The following is a 21828-nucleotide window of genomic DNA, read 5'->3' as shown; positions in this document are numbered from 1 at the left end:
CAGTCAGGAGCACACTCTGCGCCCAGAGGAAGCAAACAGAATGCCAGCAAATGTCCAGGACGGCCGTCAGCGCTGGTCCCGAGATCAGTAGTCGCAAAAGCCATTTCGCCTCCGTTCGCGGTGACAAAGGCGCGCCTTTTATTTCGTTTGGCGTCCGTTGAAGCCAGCGGTGCGGTTTTGAAGGCCCAAACGGACACAGCAGAAGCTTTTCCGCGAGAAGGGAGACACCGAAAGGAAGAGGAGCCATTCTGGTGACAGCAGCGTCTCGCCCATCCATGACCGGGGACCCGCCGTGAGAATCACTTGACGCGGCAATGTTCACGGACGACGAGGCTGAATCAATACCTAAGAATGGCCCTCGCTCTGTTTTTACTGCGTAGGAAGGGACAAAATGAAGCTGCGGACTTCATAATTATGTCAATAATGGTTTTCCCAAATTCATTTCTCTTCGGAGGGTCCGCTAAGGGCGAGATGGAACAATATTATTTTCCCCTAGCGACAACTCCGCGACTCAAAAAAAGATTTATTTCGCTCGGTTTTACTGAATGCGTCACTATTTTTTTTCTGAACAAAAATTACTCTGAAAGGCGTGACGTAAGAGAAGCACTTTTCCCCTCCGCTAACTCAAACAGTGCATCGGTTCCTGGCTGAATGAAAAATTGAGGTCAGATGGATTGGTGCGAGAGCGTTGTTCTGCGCCTTATGTTCCTTTGTGCTATCCTTTCGCAGCCTGGAGAACGAACTATGCCACTATACCATACACTACACCAGCACATTAAAAGAAATAAGTACAGTACTCACGGATTGAAATAGGACATTCGGAGCGCGTGGCCGTCGCTGCATGCAGCGCATGCTGCGCTGCATGCGGCTCGTTGGCGACCGGAAGGAGCAATTCTGCTTTGTACATGTTCTCCCCCTCGCGCTATGCCACAATGCAGCACCTTGGTTCCATGAGCATCCACGGGCGGCGCTGCATGCAGCGACGGCCACGCACTCCGAATGTCCTATTTCAATCCGTGAGTACAGTACATTGAAAGAAACATACAAAAAGCAGACAAGGCAAAGCCGTGGATCACTCGTCATGTACTGCATTCGAAACGTCTATCACTCTCAAGATGTGGATATGGCAAAGGTATAAAGCTTCAATTCCTGCGGAGTTGATTACGCTCAAAGGTTAAATGGTTTAAATAGTAATTTTTTAATTTTCCTAAAATTGACGGCAGAAAATTTTGGTGGCATTCAGCTCTGAAAAAGGAACAAAGAGTTAATTACTGTGTAGAAACTGATGATCACTGTATAGCTTTACACAAGTACTCGTCGTTCCTGTATCTTCCTTACATTCATCACAACCTCATTACCAGTAAGGAAGGTTCATATTGGGCTCTGCTGAACATGTATGCTAAGAATACTGTGGGTCTAGATGGCTTGCCAAGCATGCTCCTTTACAGGCACGCAGTGGTGCACGCAGTATTCTTATGTCATGTTTAAGGAAAGTTTGCGAAAATAAGAAATTTCCACAGATTGGAAAACAGTTAAAGTAGTACCTATTCATAAATCAAGCGACAAACTCAGTGTAACAGACTATAGACCGGTCTCCTTAATGTGCTCTTGGAACACAGTGATAAGAACGGCGTCGCTTGGAAACAGCCAGCACACATGTTTCTCCCGGGTGGCTCCCCCTGTTCACTGGACGACGATTTCTTCACGGCCTTCCGTAATGGACCACCACGAGAGGGTCCGGTTCTCATGTGGCTTCAATTAACGCGCTTTGCTGCGTCGGCGTGCGGCCGTCTTCGACTCGAGGGGACGACGAGCTCAAGCTTGGACACAAAGGCGCCCAACTTACGGTAACGTGCCGAGAGCCACCGTAGCGCTGGTCCTGTTGTTTTCTTTCCTTGCTGTCCTCGTCTTTTGCGCTATTTTCCCAGGAGCAGGCGGGCTTTATCTACCCCAATGACCACGACTATGTCCGGAGACAAATTTGTCGTTTCCGGTGTCTCCCTCCAGCGTGGCGGTCGCTCGGGTCGGGTGCTACGAAGCCCAGGTTTCGGCAATAGTACGTGCTGACATACCGCAGCCTACTCGACCTCGTCGGCATTCTCCTCGCTCTAAAGCTCAAACACATGAAGGGAGCGTGTTCACAAGTGATGGAAAGTGAGAAAGTGAACGGTCAGGCCACTTCTTCCCGGGCGAGCCCGTCCTCTGCCTAGGGACTTTAGGGAATGAGAGGCTCGGCAGTGAATGCGGCTGAGAGACTCTCCCGTTTGCTCGTGACGAAGTGAATTAATGTAAATACACCCGCTCGTAATCTCTCTCCCATCACCCAACAACTTCACTCGTCCGCACTCCTGTCCTGGGGTGGGAACGGGCGTCGACTTGACTGCGGTTCCGCCAAGCAGCACTAGCAGCGACCCCAGTTGGCTGCTAGTGCAACCCCCATCGCCCAACAACAGTTGTGCTCCCTACGGCACCTCTTTCTTAATTTCTTCTTTCACTCCCTCCTTTACCCTTTCCCTTACGGCGCGGTTCTGGTGTCCACCGAGATATGTGAGACAGTTACTGCGTCATTTCCTTTCCTAAAAAAACAATTTTCATTTTTTTACACCTTGTTTTCAAGCTCCTACTTTAATTTGCCGAACATATGGACTTCTCTTTCAGAAGCGCTCAACACGTACTTCGCCGCGCTCTGTCGAAGGCAAATCAACAAAATAAAAAGATCTGACTGGGGCTACAAGGTAGAGTTGAGCATGGTTTTTCTCGCCTCGGAAAAAGCTTTTGGTTTGGATTTGTGAGGTCCCAAAGAGACTCATGCTATATGAAGGACAGCACAGTGGAGGACTCCGGAAATTTCGACCACCTTAACGTGCACTGACATCGCCCAGAACAGGGGCATCTACGATTTCGCGTCCGTCGAAATGTGACCGCCGAGGCCAGGATTGAACCCACGTTTTTCGGTTCAGCAACCGAGTACCATAACCACTGAGCCCCAGCGGCGGCTCGAAAAAGCTTTTGGCCGGGTATTCGTTGTATTTTAAGAAATGAACAAATTACCAGCTCGATTGAAACAGCTTTCACAGCGCTTCCCTTATGTACAAATAGGTAACATTTTTTCACATCTAGCATGGCAACACCAGGAAGGTTAAAACTGCGCAAACGACGACTACATAGGCAACGAGCAACACACAAAACACCTCGGGCGCAGGTTCCTCGTTGCCTCTGTCCTCGTCCCTTGCGCAGTTTAAAACTTTCCGGAACTAGCCCGCAAGCACTTGCTACTAAAGCATCAGTAATTATTTGGTTCCTCACGGGTCGGAACTCGGTCCACTTCTCTTATTAGAGCGAAAGCTCTATTCCTGACGTACAAACCCAGAGAGAAAAGATGTACAGTTACCAACTTGCCCAGCAAGACGTTCTTTTGAGCGGCTGGTGCCGTCAATTTCACCTTCAAGTTTAGCCAAGGTCACGACCCTCTCGGGCCGAACGCCGCAAGAACGACGGAGAAAGAAAATGCCAGCTCGGTGCGACCGGCGCACGCAGGAAGGAGCGACAAAATTGCATGGGAAATGGCGCGCCTTTCACGCCTCTCAATAGATGGCGCTGGTCACTGCTGCTGTTCATGCTTTATATGGTAAATATGGAAAGAAGGCTAAAAAGAAGCAATTTCGGTGATAATCTGCCGTACAGATTAGGCGGGAAGGTCGTTGAGCAACGACTACCGGGTTTAATGTATGCGGACGATATTGTACTGTTAGCAGATAGCCAGGAAGATTTGCAAACTTTGGTGAATTGCTGTGGAGACGAATGAGACAGTCTAGGTTTCAGTTCTAGAGCAACTAAGTCAGGTGTGATGATTTTCAGCTATACAACTGATCAGGTTCTTACAATATAAGGCCATGAAATACCCCGACTGGCAGGATACAAATATCTCGGGGTGTGAGTAAACGAAGGTCCCATGTTAAAAGAGTAGAAAACTGAGCTAGTTGGTTCATTCTTCTTGGTGGGAACAGCCGAAAAAACCAAAACGCAGACACAGAAAGGAACACACAGAACGTAGACGAGGCTGACTGTCAACTAAAATTTTTATTGGAAAATCCGCGCTTTTTTGACTTGAACTTCATGCAACTTGGGTTCACACTTGCGCACTTGTTTGCCTTTTTTGTTTTCTTTACAATCTCTGCAATGCAGGGCTAGATTGCTGCTTGGGGCACCTGATAGCGATGATGCATGTTCTCTTATCCTATCATTAAGGCACCTTCCCGTCTGTCCTATATATTGTTTTCCACAGGCCAGAGGGATATTATAAACCACACCTTTAACACACTCGCTGAATCTTGTTCGGTGTGCGATCTGGCATTGCTGCTTCTTTTGCCTGTTGACTCGAGCACACATGCTCATTGCCTTGTTCGGTGCAGAGCAAACAACCCGGACCCCGTGCCTCTTGCCAATCTTCATGAGGTTGTGGGTCAATCCATGAAGTTCAAGTCATGAAAAGGTATGCAGACAAATTGACACGTGAGATCCTTGAGGCATTGGCGATACGGGAAACAGGACAGCGGTGCGTCAGCACACCATCCATCTCTCTATCAAGAAAAGAAGTTTCCTTCTTGAACGAACCCCACGGGAGATAAAAGCAAGATCTTTTTGACAAGGAAACAAAAAGCGCGGATTTTCCAATAAAAATTTTAGTTGACAGTCAGCCTCGTCTACGTTCTGTGTGTTCCTTTCTGTGTCTGCGTTTTGGTTTTTTCGGCTGTTCCCACCAAGAAGGTCTTATGTACACAGAAAACCTCGAACAGCATCTTATGGCAAACGAGCGAAGAGATACCGGGATAATGAAACATGGGGCATTGTGGGGTTACAACAGGTATGAAGTACTGAGAGGCATTTTGAAAGGAATAACGGTGCTGGGGCTTACTCTCGGGAATGCGGTTCTGTGCTTAAGGGCAGAAGTTCAGTCCAGATTAGAAGTAAATAAGAGAGCTGTTGGACGATTAGCACTAGGTGCGGGAGGGAAAACCACAAACGAGGCAGTACAGGGGGATATGGGCTGGGCGTCGTTCGAAGTACGGGAAGCTCAGAGTAAAGTACTATACGAAGAACGACTGAGGAAATTGGATGATAACAGCTGGGCAGCTAAGGTATTCAAATACCTGTACAGAAAGAGCGTTGACTCACACTGGCGGAAAGGAACTAGAAAGCTATCCAGTAAGTATGTCAGACACGAGGACGGAGAAAGAAAGAGCATGAAATGACAGGTGAAAAACGCGAAAGGTAGAGATTAGATATATTCAATGGAAAAGAAGCATAGTGTGAACTATATCGATACTGGAAAAGGCAGATCAGGAAAGAAGCGTTTTATGATTACTCAAGAGGCAGTGCCATAGTCTTTGCAGCTAGGTCAGGGTGTCTTAGAACGCGCAGCTACAAAAGGAAATTTACGAAAGGAGATTACACATCTGCTGTGTGTGGTAAATCTGTAGAGCCGATTTAACACCTTATCATCAAATGTGATGGTATCCATACTGATACCAATGCAGGCACAGTCACTCGTCCTGAAGCCCTAGGGTTAAAGATAAAAATCGTCATACAAAAATATCTCAGGTGGAAATTAGCAAATCTGCGGAGGAAATTAGCAAAATGCGATTGGATGTTTGGTGGCTCAAAAACAGAGAAGTGACGTGAGGTTAGAAGTGTAGGAAGACGTATTTAAAGAAAATGGCCAATTTTTTAACACCAACTTACCACGCAGTTAAACAAAAATAAAGAAAAAGCCCAGAATGGTAGCAAGTTCCGGCACCACTGTTTCAAAGGGGACGCTACTAATTTCCATCAATCCATCCGCTCTCGTAAAGATTCTGACATCGGCAGAAGAACTCATCCTGAATGATTGCTTGGTATAAAGTAAAAATGGCGTTCTTCGCGAAACTCAATATCTCCAAGTGTCCCCGAATTTCTGTACCTCGCGAAAAGGAGCCGTAAGTCCACACTCCCCCCCCCCCCCCCCCCCCACACACACACACACAAAAAACCATGTCCCCACTTGAAACTGTTGCTAAGTTAAAATACGCGGAAACACAAATTACCTCAACGTTGCACATCGCTATTGAGACCTTTATTGAAATATGCCGGTGTCATTTGGGACCAGCACTTGGAGCACGGCGAACCATTCATCGGCGGCAAATGCTCTCTAATGTAATCAACAATATAACAAAAATACTTTTTAACAAGTACAAGCAGTTGAACAGAACCAGACAGAATAGATGGAAACACGATAAACACAATACTGATGCCTCAAACCACAACTAATCCACATCGCTTCTAAGAATCACAGAATGGAAAGCAGTGTCACCACAGGTTGTGAATGTATCAACAGTGGAATCCGTTCTTTTCCCATGCATTCGAATCACAAGCTCGGCTCCAGAGAACACACGCGCTCTCCTCGTAATCATCCTCGAGATGCGGAGCTATCCGTGCGCCGGGTTCGCCGGGCCTGTGTAATGCGCCACACCCGGTGTGGACATGCCCATGAACAGATCTTGCTTGAAAACGCCTCTCCAGCCAGCTGGGCCAGTGGTGGAACCACACATGCAATAACCACTAAAAGCTGCCAGTCGCAATGCCGGCATTTATGTGACTCACTCTCTCCGACATTCCTTTCCCACAGTGCTTCATGACACACTTACGAAATAATGAAAAAAATTAATCTTCACTGCTTTAGAAGAGCACGTGCACCAACCATTGACAACACAGCTCGCGTACTCGGTCATCACCCATGGAGTCTTTGTCTGAATGCTGTGGACTGCCGTGTGCTGCTCCTAGAGAAAATTATTTTCTCTAGTGCGAAATAATTACTCCGATGGGTGAACCCGGAGCGAGATCTTGCGATGTTTGTGGGTTTGTGCAGAGTGGAAGAAAGGATTGGAACGCAACTCAGGCTACGAGGGACGTCGCAGTGGAGGACTCCGGAAATTTCGACCACCTGGGGTTCTTTAACGTGCACCGGCATCGTACAATAGATATTTTGCCTCCATCGAAATGCGACCCGCGCGTCCGGGATCGAACCCCCGTCTTTCGGGTCAGCAGAACCACTGAGCCACCGCGAAATAAACGAAAAAAATAAATCAAACAAATATTCGCGACAGGGATTCAAACCCGTGGCGACGCAAACACGTCAGCTTCGCTGGCCACTGTGCGAGAGCACTCTAGCTATAACCCGCCTCGTGTTAAACTGGGACATGATGGCTCAGCCTTCAGTATACGCCTGCATGTCCCTGGCATACTAAAGAAATCTGTGATGCCGGCTAGCGGACTGAAGCAACTTGCTCGTGCCGACATCCGGTCAGAATACCAAACCTGTGTGCATGTACACATTGATGGATCTGCGTCTCCAAAGGCATCGGCAGCAGTTTTGGTAATCCCGCTGAGCAGACGGCTCGGAGATTCATTTTAGGAAACAATTCCACTTCGACCGCTGTAGAGCTTGCGGCCCGTCGGGAAGCGATTCGCCACATCTGCGGAGAACCGCCTCAGGAGCGGTGCATTTTCTCAGACTCTAAACCTGCGCTACAAATTCTGGGATGCTAATTCCTACGCCACACCGCCTACGAGGCTCGGGCGGGCTCTTGATGTCACTAGACTCTTTTCGTCTGCTCAGGAAAAATGTCACCGTATAGTGTTCCAGTGGATCCCTAGACACTGCAGACTCGATGGAAATGAGACCGCCGACGCTGAAGCAAGGAGCGCCTTCAGCAGTGGCCTGCGCATAGCTGTGCCGTTCTCTAGACCGGACACCTCGGTGCACAAAGCTTCGCTATGCGGGAGTGGGCGTCCGAGCAACACGCGGCCGTCATGAGCGGCTGGCGTTCTGTCACCGGTCACGGCACCGGGACTGTGAAGCAGGTTGAACGCCCTCAAGGCGCCACGAAAGAGCCGAGTGTCAGTCCCACTGCAACCGCGCTGAGCGGCAGCAAGGACCGGCACCGTTCATTTCCCTTTTGACCGAGCGCGCAATTTCCGAGCAGTCGCTCAATAGTCTGGGCCCTCGAATCGAACGGAGGGCTAGCCTGCCACGTGAGCGTGTTCGCCGCGTTCCCAGCGAGAAGCTTCAGAATCGGAATGACTCGATAGCTGGCAGCATGGCCGTCCCAGCTTAAAGCAATGGCCATGACAGCAGTACTGCGTTCAAAAACGCCACAAGGTAAAAAACGAGGCCTGGTAAAATATCCTGCCCTCAGTGAAAGAAAATGCACTCTGGATGCGGATGCGTAGCTCGCCCACCAAAAGGAGGCGACGCATTCACTCGGAGCCTCCCGTACGCTCGAGATCTATTTATTCATCAGATATACTGTCCGGGATTTTTTTAGGCAATTTTGATAGTTTCCAATGGGTTCGTTATGGCGAAAAGTTCTTCAGAGGAATTAATTTCACGTTAAAGAATGCATTCATGTCATTGCTCATTGGTTTTAGGGGGTTTAATGTCCCAAAGCGACTCAGGCTATGAGGGACTCCGTAGTGAAGGGCTCCGGAAATTTCGAACTCCCGGGGTTCTTTAGCGTGCACCGACGTCGCACACTACACGGGACTCTAGCATTTTGCCTCCATCGAAACGCGACCGCCAAGCCCGGGATCGAACCCGCGCCTTTCGGCAGTCATCCGAGAAAAGTCGGAGATTTACATGTATATCTATCGGAAGTCATTTGTGAAGATCAAAATTAACATTGGTGCCAATACCCAATCATGCGGTACTCCTCAGGGAACAGGTACTGTTGGTGAGCTCTGCTTACTTACTTGCACAAACTGGTACTTGTTAGGTAGTCGCAAACAGTCCCGAATAGAATTTACGATAAGGTTATCACCAAATAGTTTTGTGTACGCAAAGAAGAAAAAATTCTCTCAGCGTGAAAATGTACACGTTGCTACCAGTTCAGTGAAGAATGCCCTGAAAAGAAAAACTCGAACACAAAGGGGCAGGAGCAAGCCAGCCCCAGCCTAAAAATAAGACAGTATCTTTCACGGTGGTTGCAGAGCCGTCGTGACGATACGGAACGAAATGTGCTCTCAAAAGGCACAATCAGCGCAACCCTGTGTTTAATCGAATTCATTGGCCGAATTTAAACAAATGCACACGCTAGATGAACATGTCCTGGAGTTGCGCACCATCGCATCAGCGAAGCACCAGCCCCGGATAAACAACACGGCTCAATGGGCAGGCGCAGCTTAGGGAGAAAGCAGCGAGAGAGCGCACCCTCTGCACGTAATCCCAACGCGAATTGGGAGCAGCAGCGGCGAAGTGTGAAGAGCAGGAGTTTTAAGCGCAGATCTCGGAGGGTGTTCACCGCTGCGAACCGAAACGAATGCGAACAACGCAGCCTTGCTAACAGATCGAATATGAACAGTGCGGTACACGGTCCGGTGCCATTAATTATGCAGTTATAGCCGTTAAAAGACGCAATACTGATCTCAACCAGGTGGTTCACAACACGAAGTCAGGGTATTATCTCTATAATCGTCAAATTGTATGCACCTGTTGCAATTGATAACGGGCTAAAACAGCATGACATCAGACGTGCGTATGAGCAATGGCTTTCGAGATCGGGCATCTTGGCCGGGTTTGCCGCGAGCCGGTCTGGCCTCTGCCGCGCCGTCCAATCTCCAAGGGGGGCACACACGAGCATTACGACGAACGCGGCGCTGAACCCTCTGTCCCGCGCACACCGATTGCGGCAGCATAGTACGCGGGTCGCCGTTTTTGTAATAGTCGCGTGAAAGAAAAATATGGCGGGCTTCACTTGCACTTTGTGAAAAATTTTCCAAAACGGTTCGAAAACTCTAAAACCTATTCGGGTCGCTTGGAATAATTTTGGACATGGACTATTTGATTCGCTCGACGAATCAAAGTGAAGGATATTCGATTCGGAATATTCGCGCAGACTGCTCGGGCGCCCGTTCATTCGGCACCGTTAAAGGACGACGTTTGTGTCGCGGTGCGGAGCTAAGGATTCGAGTGGCGAGAAATTAGCCCCTAGGACAGACGAACGACAGATGACACCCGAGAGAGGTCAGAACCGAGTTGTCCGTCCACGATTGGTGGACCAGAAGTAGCTTTTGCATCAAGCCCCGATTCCGGAGCTGACGAGGCGTGTGTGTTGCCTCCGCAGTTCATCTCGCGCAACCAACCGCGGTGGCTATAGCTTAGTACAAGCCCGGAATCCCCGCATTTCGACGGAGGCACTAGAAAGAACCCTGCAGGCGGTTGAAATTAAGGCTTTCTCTCACGCAGGTGTCTCAAGCCCGCTTCCCGGCTACGGCCGTCCAGGAGACAACACAAGCGCCCCACAGCGACATCGGGGAAGAACTGCACGTGCATCGCAGCTCTGCGTCTACGAAGACTCGTCCCTTGAGGGGGAGCTGCGATAACACTGGGTGCTTGAGGGCACAAAATTAACAAAAATCTAACAGAGAAAAATCAAGTTACTCACGCTTGTACAGTTGATAATGACATATTTGTGCACGCTATGCACGGTCTGTCTGCCTTCAGAGTCCGCTATCTGGCCGTGAGTTCAGCTTCGCCCTTTAAGGTGTGGAAGGTTGCCGCCTCTGCAGGCTGTAGAGGAAAATGAGCCACGCGACACGGGCTCATCGCGCAGAACGGAGCAAAGCGGACGCAAGTCGAGGGGCCCGCCGGAAGTCACAGAAAGCGAGGACGAAACGGGACTCATCCCGATTTCTAGCGAGGCTCTCGGCGATGACTAACGCCACCTACAAGACTGGCAGGACTACTGGAGCCTTTAGAAGTGTCCACCATCCGATTGGGTTGGAACTAATAATAATAATAATAATAATAATAATAATAATAATAATAATAATAATAATAATAATAATAATAATAATAATAATAATAATAATAACCACCGTAATCATCATCAGCCTGACTGCGCCCACTACAGGACAAAGGCCTCTCCCATGTCTCTCCAATTAACCCTGTCCTTTTTCAGCTGCGCCCACCCTATGCCTGCAAACTTCCTAATCTCATGCACCCACCTAACCTTCTGCCGCCCCGTGCTACGCTTGCGTTCTCTTGGAATCCACTCCGTTACCCTTATAAGGACCAGTGGTTATCTTGCCTTCGCATTACATGCCCTGCCTACGCCCATTTTTTCCACCCGATTTCGACTCGGATGTCGTTAACCTGCGTTTGTTCCCTCACCCACTCTGCCCGCTTCCCGTCTCTTAACGTTACACCAATCATATTTGCTTCCATAGCTCGTCGCGTTGTACTCAACTTCAGCTGAACCCTTTTCCCTAGCCTCCGGGCAGTGAAGGGCAGCGAGGGCGTAGAGGTAGAGCATCCAACTCACGTTCAAGAGGACTGGGGCTCGAAACCAAGTGCCGCGCAATTCTCCACCGGGTTCGAAAAAAAAAAAATCCGCTTGTCGATGGAATTGCATAACCGGGCCTGGGGTGCGGCCTGATCTCGGTGACCAGAACCGACAACGCACTCATCCACCAGAGCAGGATTTGGCCGCCCTGGTGTAGCACTTGGCCACAACCTTCTATGAACAAACCAATTAACCTTCGGCCCTCATTCCCCAGCGGCTGCGGAGCAACTGACCAAGGCGGCGGTCAGACCTGAGACGCAGCGGAGGTGCTAAGAATCTCTGGCTTGGGAGAGGCGGCCATCGGAAAGTGAACCTGGTAACGTTTAACGCGAGAGCCTTATCAAGTGAGGTTAGCCTAGCAGTGCTGTTCGAGTAACTAGGGGGCATTAAATGGGATGTCATAGGACTTAGGTTAGGAGGGCAGATGTAGTAGAGTGGAGAGCTGGGCGAGTCGGTACATGATTGAAGAAGGAAACCAGCGCAAAAGACGAAGACACAGGAACAAGGAACACAGGAACACAGGTCGATAGTCCAGCGTCGTCCTGTGTTCCTTGTTCCTGTGTCTTCGTCTTTTGCGCTGGTTTCCTTCTTCAATCTTCTTCAAAGAGGGCAGATGTGGCGTACACAGTACTAAGGAGCGGGCATGTACTGTGCTACCGTGGATTGCCTAATAGACGAGAACTGGGCGTGGGATTCCTCACCAATCAGGATATAGCTGGCTAAATAGAAAAGATCTATGGTATTAACGAGAGGGTGGCAGCTCTCGTAATTAGGCCTAATAAGAGGTACAAGCTGAAGGTGGTGCAGGTACATCCATCCATGATGACCAGAGCGTTGGAAGTTTCCGTAAGGACGTGTAATCGGCTATGAGCCAAGTAAAAACACAGCAAAGTGTACTGATTGGCGACTTCAATGCAAAGGTAGGCAAGAAGCAGGCTGGAGACCAGGCAGTGGGAGACTATGGCATAGGATCTAGAAATAGCAGGGGGGAGTTATTGGTAGAGTTCGAAGAGAGGAATAATTCAGGGATCGTGAATACTTTCTTTCACAAACGAGAGAACAGGAAGTGGACCTGGAAGAGCCTTAATGGTGAGACCAAAAATGAAAAACTTGACACTACGTGCTCACCCTGGCATCGTGCAGGATGCGGACGTAGTCGTAAAGGCGCATTGCAGTGGCTAAACGGTGGTATAAGGTCTCGAAATGGCCTATATTTGGAGAGGGAACGGAAGAAACTGGTTTATAGGGGTTTAACGTTGCAATGCGACTCCGGCTGTGAGGGATGCCGTGGTGAAGGGCTCCGAGAATTTCGAACAGCTGGGGCCCTTTAACGTGCACTGACATCGCACAGCACACGGGCCTCTAGAATTTCGCCCCCATCGAAATTCGACCGCCGCGGCCGGGTTCGAACCCGCGTCTTTCGGGCCAGCAGCCGAGCGCCATAACCACTCAGCCACCGCGGCGGCGAACGGAAGAAACTAGTGAGGCGGAAAACCATCAACGAGTAAGCGATAAGAGCGAAAGTAGAGGAATTCAGGATCTCGCTGCAGAACAGATTTTTGGCTTTAACTCAGGATGGCGACCATAATGTTCAAGCAGTGAACGATGATCATTGCGGAGTGCGCAGTAGAAGTAGACGGTAGGATGGTTCGACAGGATACCGGCAGGCTATCTCCGGAGACGAAAGATCTGATCAAGAAACGTCAAAGCAGGAGGGCGCCTAACCCTGTAGACAGAATAGAACTCACACAGCCTTAAAAGTTAATATATAAGCTATAGTGCGGTTGTGAAGGTCGCCCAGGAAGGCTACGGCGGCCACATTTATTGAGGGCTGCCGAAGAGGAGATAGCTGTGGAGCGGCAGCGTCGGGCCCTGGCCAAGGTCCCGAGCGTTGTATCCAGCGCGTGCTGGGGACACTTTGTCCTCTTCGGCATTTCGCCACTGCCGGCCGCGCGGCTCGCTACAGGATAAATAAGGACAGTGGGGTGATTACTAGCCACCCTGTACAAGCAATGGCTTATGACCTCGACCGTACCGGAAGCTTGGAAGAACGCTTACATCATTTTGGGGGGACGTCAAAGACTTGAAAAATTGCAGACCGATCACCTAACTGTCCGTTGCCTACAAGGTATTAACTAACGTAATCTCTAACCGAGTGCAGTACATGCAGTCTTAGCCTTCAATCAACCAAATGATCAGGGAGGGTTTCGGAAAGGCTACTCGACAAGAGACCATATTCATTTTTAAGCAGCGCGGAACACAGGACGTCCTGCGCTGCTTAAAGATGAATCCATTCCAACTCGCCCAGTTTTCTGTTCTCGTTGAGCGTATTCACACTACGTCAGGTGACATGCAATGGAAAGAAAAGAAGACCGATGGTCGGTAAGAGTAACGAACAAAAGGCAAGCAGAAATTCAGGTGGGCGGATGAGATTCAAATGTCTGCGGGGATAACTGCAGGGATACTCAACTATAACTGAATTAATGTATTTTTTGTATTAAATACTGCCAGCCGCCTTTTGGAGGCCAAGGCAGGAGTGGTACAGGTATACGTCGTTGTGCACTGGATTGCTACAAAAAACAACGACAAAGAAGGAGCACGGAATGAGCAGAAACGAACAGTTCGTTTTCTGAAAAAAAGAAGAATAGGCGTAAAATAAGGACCACACACTATGCTTGAAAAAAATGCCTGACAGCAGATATGAGACTCATGATTTGCTACGCGGAAACCCGTTTCATTCGGATATCGTCTTTGGAAAAAAACAGAAAATAAAAAGTTTTCGTTCGACACTGCGGCACCACAGTTCTTGAGTCGTGCTTGCTGCGTGTTGGGCGTTATGTGATGTATTGCACGTAGTCATCAAAGTTCATCTTTATTTGAATGTTGATAATAATATGCAGCATTTTTAAGCGACGCAGCTTGCGGCCAAATGCAACTGTCTGAAGTTCAGATCGCCTCAGTATAGATTAGTAATGTAAATATGGCTTCCATATGCGCTGTAGATAAATCTAAGTGCTTACTTTCGAACTCCTTCAATGCGATTTATATCTAGTTTTGCGCGCGGGTCGCAAACGACATCGGCGTATTCCAGCAGCGGGCGTACTAATGCAGTATAAGCTGCTAACATCGTTTTACTCTTGCAGTTCTTGAGACGATTTTTCATCAGCCAAAGCCTGCTGGACTCCTTTGAAACTATTTGCCCGATGTGAGAGCTCCAACTTCAGTTAGCGTCAAATACAATTCTCAAGTATTTGCACTTTTGCCCCGCCGCGGTGGCTCAGTGGTTAGGGCGCTCGACTACTGATCCGGAGTTCCCGGGTTCGAACCCGACCGCGGCGGCTGCGTTTTTATGGAGGAAAAACGCTAAGGCGCCCGTGTGCTGTGCGATGTCAGTTAAAGATCCCCAGGTGGTCGAAATTATTCCGGAGCCCTCCACTACGGCACCTCCTTCTTCCCTTCTTCTTTCACTCCCTCCTTTACCCCTTCCCTTACGGCGCGGTTCAGGTGTCCAACGATATATGCGACAGATACTGCGCCATTTCCTTTCCCCCAAAACCAATTATTATTATTATTATTATTATTATTATTATTATTATTATTATTATTATTATTATTATTATTATTATTATTATTATTATTATTATTATTATTATTAAGTATTTGCACTAATTTACAAGACTAATAGCTGTACCGTTAATTTTGTATTCGTAATTAAGAAAACACTTCTTGCGTGTTATTGACATTTGACAGGCCTGACACCACTTGCAAACCTCGCAAAGGTAACTTTGCAGTATGCAATGATTTTCTGCTTTTTGAATTGGTAGGTATACAACGCAGTTGTCTGCGGCATCGCACTGCGGGGAGTTAAATGACAACTCGTTTAAATAAATAACAAACAATAGCGAACCAAGTACGCAGCCCTGGGGGACTCCTGAGGGAACTGGAGCTAGTGGTGATTTGGAAGCAGATGTCTGGACATACTGGTGTCGTTCAGAAAGGTAGGAATCAAGCCATTGGACAAGACGCTGATTTTGAAATACATGTCGGAGTTTGACCCTCATCTTGCAGTGCGAAACGCGATCAAAGGCCTTCGCGAAGTCTAGAAACATTGCGTCTTTTGCCCACCCTTATATAGACATGCTAAAAATTCGTTAGTTGAATGAATTAGTTGTGTTGCGGTTGACAAACCGCGCCGAAATCCGTGTTGGCTACAAGAAAAGAAGTTTCTGCTTTCGAAAAAAGAACTCAAATGCTTGAAGATGAAATCTTTCATAACCTTACCTGAAGTGCACAAAAGTGAAACTGGCCTACAGTTGCGCAGAGCTTATCGCTGGATTTGTGAATGACCTTTGTAACGTTCCAGTCGGTTGGAACTTCTGAATTTAGAAGGCTTTCGTTATAGGTGATGACTAGGTATTTTGCCCACCATTCTGCATAGCGGGAAAGAAAAGCATTTGGGATTCCGTATGTACCTGGAGACTTCCTTTTGTCTAAATTAAGTGCGGCAGCAACAACTGCTTCCACAGATGTTAACAAGTCTGGCAAGATCAGGTATGCGGACCGAAATTCAGCGTCACGGCTATTGTCCGCTGTAAAAACTGAAGTAATCGTTGAAAGCTGATGCATTGCGATAAGGATCGTTTATTTCTCTTTGGTTCGGACGAACTTTACTAACCGGGTGTATCTATACTGTTTTAAATGAGAAGCAATTAGATGTCGTGATTGGAACAACTTTTATTTTTGCTGCCATTTATAAACGCGTGCTAATAGCTTACGAAGAGTCGAGAGAAAGTGAGGGCGGTTTTGAGAGAGAGTTGCCGAGATCACCGCCCTCTCTCGTTACTCTGCCTTCAGCAGGGGTCTGCGCTTCTGCTTCTGGTTTGGGGCTGTCCAACAGACTGTGCGTTGCGGTCGCTTCTCTCCAGCAGCAGAGAAGCCAAGGCGGTCGAAATTAATCCGGAGTCCTCTACTCTCTCCCTCGTCCAGTTCCTTTCCTCAGAGTCACTTCTTCAGGAAGTAAATGGGATCGTGCCGCGCTGACAATTTATTAATTCGCTGCTCAGCTACACGAAACGGCCTTTCCCGAAAGAGTGATTGACTGTGGCTGTGCTATGCTACGTACCTGCCTCGACTTCATCAACTGTGTAACATAACTCTGAGTTCTGATACACGAGGACAAACCAGAAACGCAACAAAATTAATAAAGTGCCCGTTTACGCACAACGCAGTTCAAAAACGTTTCGAGAAGCGTCACTGTGAGAACGAAGCATTTGAGTGCGCCCATTCGCCGCACACATGGACACCCTGTTTCGCCTTGTCGGGGTCGACGCTCGAACTTTAATGGGCTGGCAAGATATGCGGTGTCGCGCTCACTGTTTATTCAGTGGCGACGTGGATGACGGAGCGAACCACTGGGCAAATACGAAGATGCATCGCGGCCCACGACGATCGAAGCGCCCTGTATAGGATTGCGGGGGACAGAGAGAGAGACTGAAACGGGGACTCGCCTCTCATTCGAGACATGACGGTTCACACGCGAGAACCGTCGCGGCAAGGCGCCCCACAATTATGACGACCCTCGCAGCCCCGAAAAAAGTATTTGTTTCGAAAACCTTAGAAATAAAAGAGGGCGTCGTAGCATCACGAGCTGCGTCACCGCACTGTTGTTTTGCAACATGGGCGAGGCCAGCACCCTATATATATTGAGGCTCTACCAAGTTGTTGGAGGGTTTCTCGCGATGTTAGTAGCATATGAAGTTTACTTATATTCGTTCTTAAATTCGCAAGTTCTACATGGGAGCTTTATCAAGGCCGCTTTCCTAGGCCTAGTACGAGGCTTTAAGCAGAGAGCTGGGCGGAGAAGAGAATTCAGTACAAGCATTCAAGCAAGAGCCGCCTAATCAACGCACTGAGCAATCGTCACCCGTTGAACAAACGCACGAGCAGCCCGCCCTCGCGTGGAAGTGAGACAAGGGCGAGAAATTAAAGCAGGAAACGGCGGCCGCCCTTTCCGATTGCGCCCGGCACATTTCACATCGGGCTGCGAACTTCGTATCGCGGATAAAGCGGGGGGAAAATTTCGAGTATTTACACAGGGTTTCCTCGGGTACGTTTTCTTCACGGGCGCCGTTTGAAGAAGCGATGTGCGAACGTTATTTCCCCTCTTTGTTGGTATAACATCTCTGCTACCGAGGCGTCGCATAGCACCACGGGTCCATTTCTGAGGTCACATTCACAGCGTCTTTGGTGAGAGCATCCTGGCAGGTATGTGGGAATAATCTGCGAGGGCTGTGGTTTCGCTTATAACTGGTTGGTGCTCTGACCAACAACCGGTCAACTGCCCGATCTTGACAGCCAGAGACAAGCGACGCAGTTGCATATTGGAACGTCGCTGCCGACGATTTTACGCATGAATTCACGGACGTGAATCCGCACCTCATCGCGTTGCACGGAAAGCCGTTCTGTTAACTTTTCCAGGTGCAGCGAGCAGATGAAGTCTACAGAAAAGAAACACACGGCACTTAGGATGCGCGAAGCGCAATGTTAGGCGTCAACTGTCATAAACTTGCTTATGTCGCTGCCGCTGTTGTGACAAGGAGTGCCAACGAACGCATCAAATAGTAACCAACTACTGACACCGGGTTACTCGCAGCCTGGAAGCCATGTTGGACCAACTTCTCCGTATCAATTGCCGCTTTTCTCGTCCTATGGCGGGGACCCTTCACGTTCCAGAGCCAGCGTGAAACGAGCGCCTCTGGGGAGGAGAGACGTGCAAGAGTGGCGACACCTTGCGTACAGCGTAGCGGTTCCGCTCCACGTGACCATCCGCGAAGAAATACACAGGGGGTAGGGAGGCAGACGCAGCAGCATCGAACGGACCACGCTCACGGGATTAGCGCTGATGTCAGTCGTGCAAAACGCGTCGTCGCGCTCCCCCGTCGGTCCGCCAGTGCGACATGGGACTCGTTTACGCTACTGCCCGCGTGACGTTTTCTTCCACAGCCTTCGTCACCAAGAGCGCCGACCAATGGCAGTGGTCCGTGTCCTTTCTGGCACCGCAGATAACAAAGCGCATCTCTGGCTGCCTTCTTGGGCCGTCCTCGTAGTGGGATTGGTGAATTGGAGTGTGTGATATGGAACTGGCCAGCAGGACAGACAAAGAAGCATGTCGGCAAAGTTAGAAGCTGAAATCTTGAGCCTCGCTGATAGCTGAGCTCCTCCGCAAATTACCAGGTAGAACCAGGCTTTGGTCCGAGTGTAGTCAGTTCCCTCGTTTTGCGCTAGTATCCATGGCCAGCACAGGTAATACCTGTCCCGGCTCGAGAAATGAGGCAGTTGCTGGTATACGTTAACGTTGGGTACCATAAGAAAGACTCCGCAGTTTCGCGATCCCCTGCGCAGACTGTGGCGTACAATCGAGAGTCGGGGATTACTGTTCGAAATGGTAGATGCGGCCCGTTCACAATCTTAGAATGAACGCTCTTGCCGAGCCTTGGCCATGACTGGCATTTAGTCGGCATGCCATTTATCATTCTAACCTTAACTCGCACGCCTATTTAATCGAAACAACGGCACTCCTACCTACGTGTAGAGAGGCGGGCTATTTGGTGGTTTGTAACATTCATGTCTCCAGGGCAAAAAAAAAAAAAAAGAGTAACCAGGAGAGGGCACTTGGTTCGATTTTCCAAGGAGACACAAAAGGGCTGCCTGGGTGGCAACCTCATTATGAACAAAGCTCCCGCGTGTTGTGCGCTGAAACGCCCAGTCCCGACTACATATTGTCCCCTTATAGCGTGCGTGTAAGCCAGCAGTCTCACGCGTCTGTGGAGCATTGCTGCACAGCACACACACACAGCAGTTGGAGTCTCGTAATGCCTTCTGTCCGGTGAAATGAGGAAAACTAAACTTCGGAGGTCCCTGCGTTCAGTGACCAGTGTCGACACCCGCGGCTAAACCACAGCCTAAGGCTAGTTGATGCTTGCTCACCATGTTGTTTTGTCCTTATGAAAACCCCACTTCCCGTCGTAGGTGCTTCTCGCGCGCTGGTTACAGCTAAGCCAAGCTTCTCTCGCACCGATGTCACAGCAGGCTACAGTGTGAGCCCCTGAATTGGATTGAAAAGTCATTAAACATGCGTGATTGGATGCGTTCAAAATTACCGCCCCAGCGATTTGTTCTACATGATTTCTTGGACCAACTTGAGGACCTTGGAGTTTACATGTAAGGACTGGAGCGAATAAGTCGCTGCTAAGCTCAAAAAAGGTGGTACGTTTGTTAGTTTAATTGACGAAGCAAATTTGTACGCAGTAAAGAATAGAAAATAAAAATGACTGGGGAAAGCTGCCGTTGCGTCCCTGCGGTAGCACTGAGATGCGTGAGTGATAAATAAATGAATAAAATACCGGGTGCGACTCGTGTCCGGTCTTGACGCGGGAATGGGTTCTTCAGAAATAGATGAAAATGGGAATGATGCCAGCAATGATCAGGTCCGGAAACGGCTGCGAGTAAGCCACCTTCTGGAATTCAAATATATAACAGCGACAGCCGGGCGCTTGTTCGCGCACACAGTCGGAATGCTCACGGGCCATCGGCGCGTGCTAGGAGAAATGCAAGTGTGGCGCCTACTTCCGTTCGATTGCAAATAATGTCTTCCGTCGTGTTCAGGACGGGAACGAGTGCGGCGTCGTTGAGCTCACAATTTTCTCCGGTGATCAATTTGCGTAAGTCGCCCGTCGTTCCTGCGACGCTCTCCATGATGCCACTGCGGAAGTTTGACCTTAGCCGGGCTCATGACCCGAAGTGTGGCGAGCGTTAACCGCTTCTGCTGTCGGTCGGGCCTTGGAAATTCGCTATCGTCCCAAGACACTGGGGACGAGGGGAGCTCGTTTCGTCGGCACTCTGAGGCTAGCCCACAGGGCTTCGAAACACGCAAGCCACCAGGGACCCCCTGCCGGGTGCCGGGCTTGGCGTTCAATGACGACGCACTTGTGCAGGTCGCGGGGGGGGGGGGGGGGGGGGGGGTCACTGTGGAAAACTGCTCCGTGTGCGAAAAACGTCTGTGGCATTTTTACTTATGCACCACGCCTCGAGCTTGGCCTAAGCGATCAAAAGATATATTCCCGCGTTCTCTGCCGCATCGGAACGAGCACTGCGACGCATCGTATGCGTCGTTCAGCCCGAAGTGCCTTGGCAAGAGAAGCACTGCGCCCCAGAGGAAAGCAGCCCGCGGCCAGGAGCGCTGGCCCCCTTTCGCTGAGTGAAATGTGTATTAAAGGTCGGACTTCCCCGCTGTGAGCACCCGATGAGTCATCCGATGCGTGGCTCTCTAATCGTTCAGGCAGCTTTGTGCCTTTCGCTTGCTGCTCGGCTCTCACATATAACCGCGCTCCTGCGTCCACTTAGCGCCTCACTGATAAAATATTTGATATTTAAAATTCCTAAACACTGCACTCATGCTTCAAATCTTTGTCCCCTTTATGTCTGCTTGCGCTTGTTGAGTTCAATTTATCCTTGTTTTGCGCTACCAGTACAAGAAGGAATTCATATTTCACTTGGATTTCATTGCTATAATAAATGCGCAGTGTTAAAGACTACCGCGTTTATAATTAAATGAGCTCATTAATTGTCGAATAAAGGACCTTGCCGGAATTAATTTTTTCCCCCTTCGAGCTCCCGATCTGCCACTCTCATCTTTATCGTTAATAACCCACGGTGGGCAAATGGGCATGGGAGTGTGCCTAGGAGACAGCGTCACGTAGTGGGTAACAATAGAGCCACGCATTTTTCGTGCATGCGAAAACACAGCGAGCGCGATTCATTGAGGGCCTCGCGATCGGAGCATGCTGGGGACAAGCCACTGCGGCGACTCACGTGAGCTGCGTCGGTCGGCCGGCCGAGTGTGTCTGCGCGGACCGCGATGGGGACGCCCTCCTCTCTCTGTCGCTGCCCAACACGCGGCAAACTTTTTCGCCCCGTGGGTATTTATATCGCCAGTGGGCGCCACACAGCGGCGCGCCTCCGGGTCCCGACACGAGATCGGGGGCCGAGGCAGAGGGGGGGCACGACCCGCTTCCTCCCCCTGGAATCGACAGAACCAATCGCCGGCGCCGACGTCAACTAGTCACGTGACAGCAGCCGGCCAATTACTGTTGTGCGTGGGCTACAGCTTGATGCCAGTGGAAAAAAAGAAAACAACGGAGGTTTGCGGAGGAGGAGGCTGAGGCGAAATGAAAACGTGCAGGAATGCGGTGCTATGTTTCGCAGTACGGGGGCGGCGGCGTTTGGCTGGGGAGCAGAGAGCTCTTTGCGGCGGCGGTTTCGGTAACAAGCGTCTCTGCGAAGGAGGGAGGCTGTTTCACGAAGCAGACGTGCCTGTAGAACACAGTGCGAGGCTACCATCAACAAAACAGCCGCGTCTTTCCCCAAGTAACATGTGGTGCATGCACGATGG

The 21828-nt window shown here is 49.6% G+C and overlaps 1 protein-coding gene across 2 annotated transcripts in view; it reads right to left on the bottom strand.

Annotated features, from left to right (window-relative positions):
• LOC144098254 (uncharacterized) overlaps positions 1–21376 on the bottom strand; it is an 86565-nt gene extending 65189 nt beyond the window's left edge. For both annotated transcript variants that reach the window (XM_077630759.1, XM_077630758.1), the window contains exon 1: positions 21249–21376. The gene's annotated coding sequence lies outside the window, so the exon portion shown is untranslated. The remainder of the gene's footprint in view (positions 1–21248) is intronic.
• Positions 21377–21828: the final 452 nt, after the last annotated feature.

The sequence above is a fragment of the Amblyomma americanum genome, chromosome 7 (assembly GCF_052857255.1).
Source record: "Amblyomma americanum isolate KBUSLIRL-KWMA chromosome 7, ASM5285725v1, whole genome shotgun sequence".
Classification (NCBI taxonomy): domain Eukaryota; kingdom Metazoa; phylum Arthropoda; class Arachnida; order Ixodida; family Ixodidae; genus Amblyomma; species Amblyomma americanum.
This window is presented reverse-complemented; position numbering and strand designations above follow the sequence as displayed.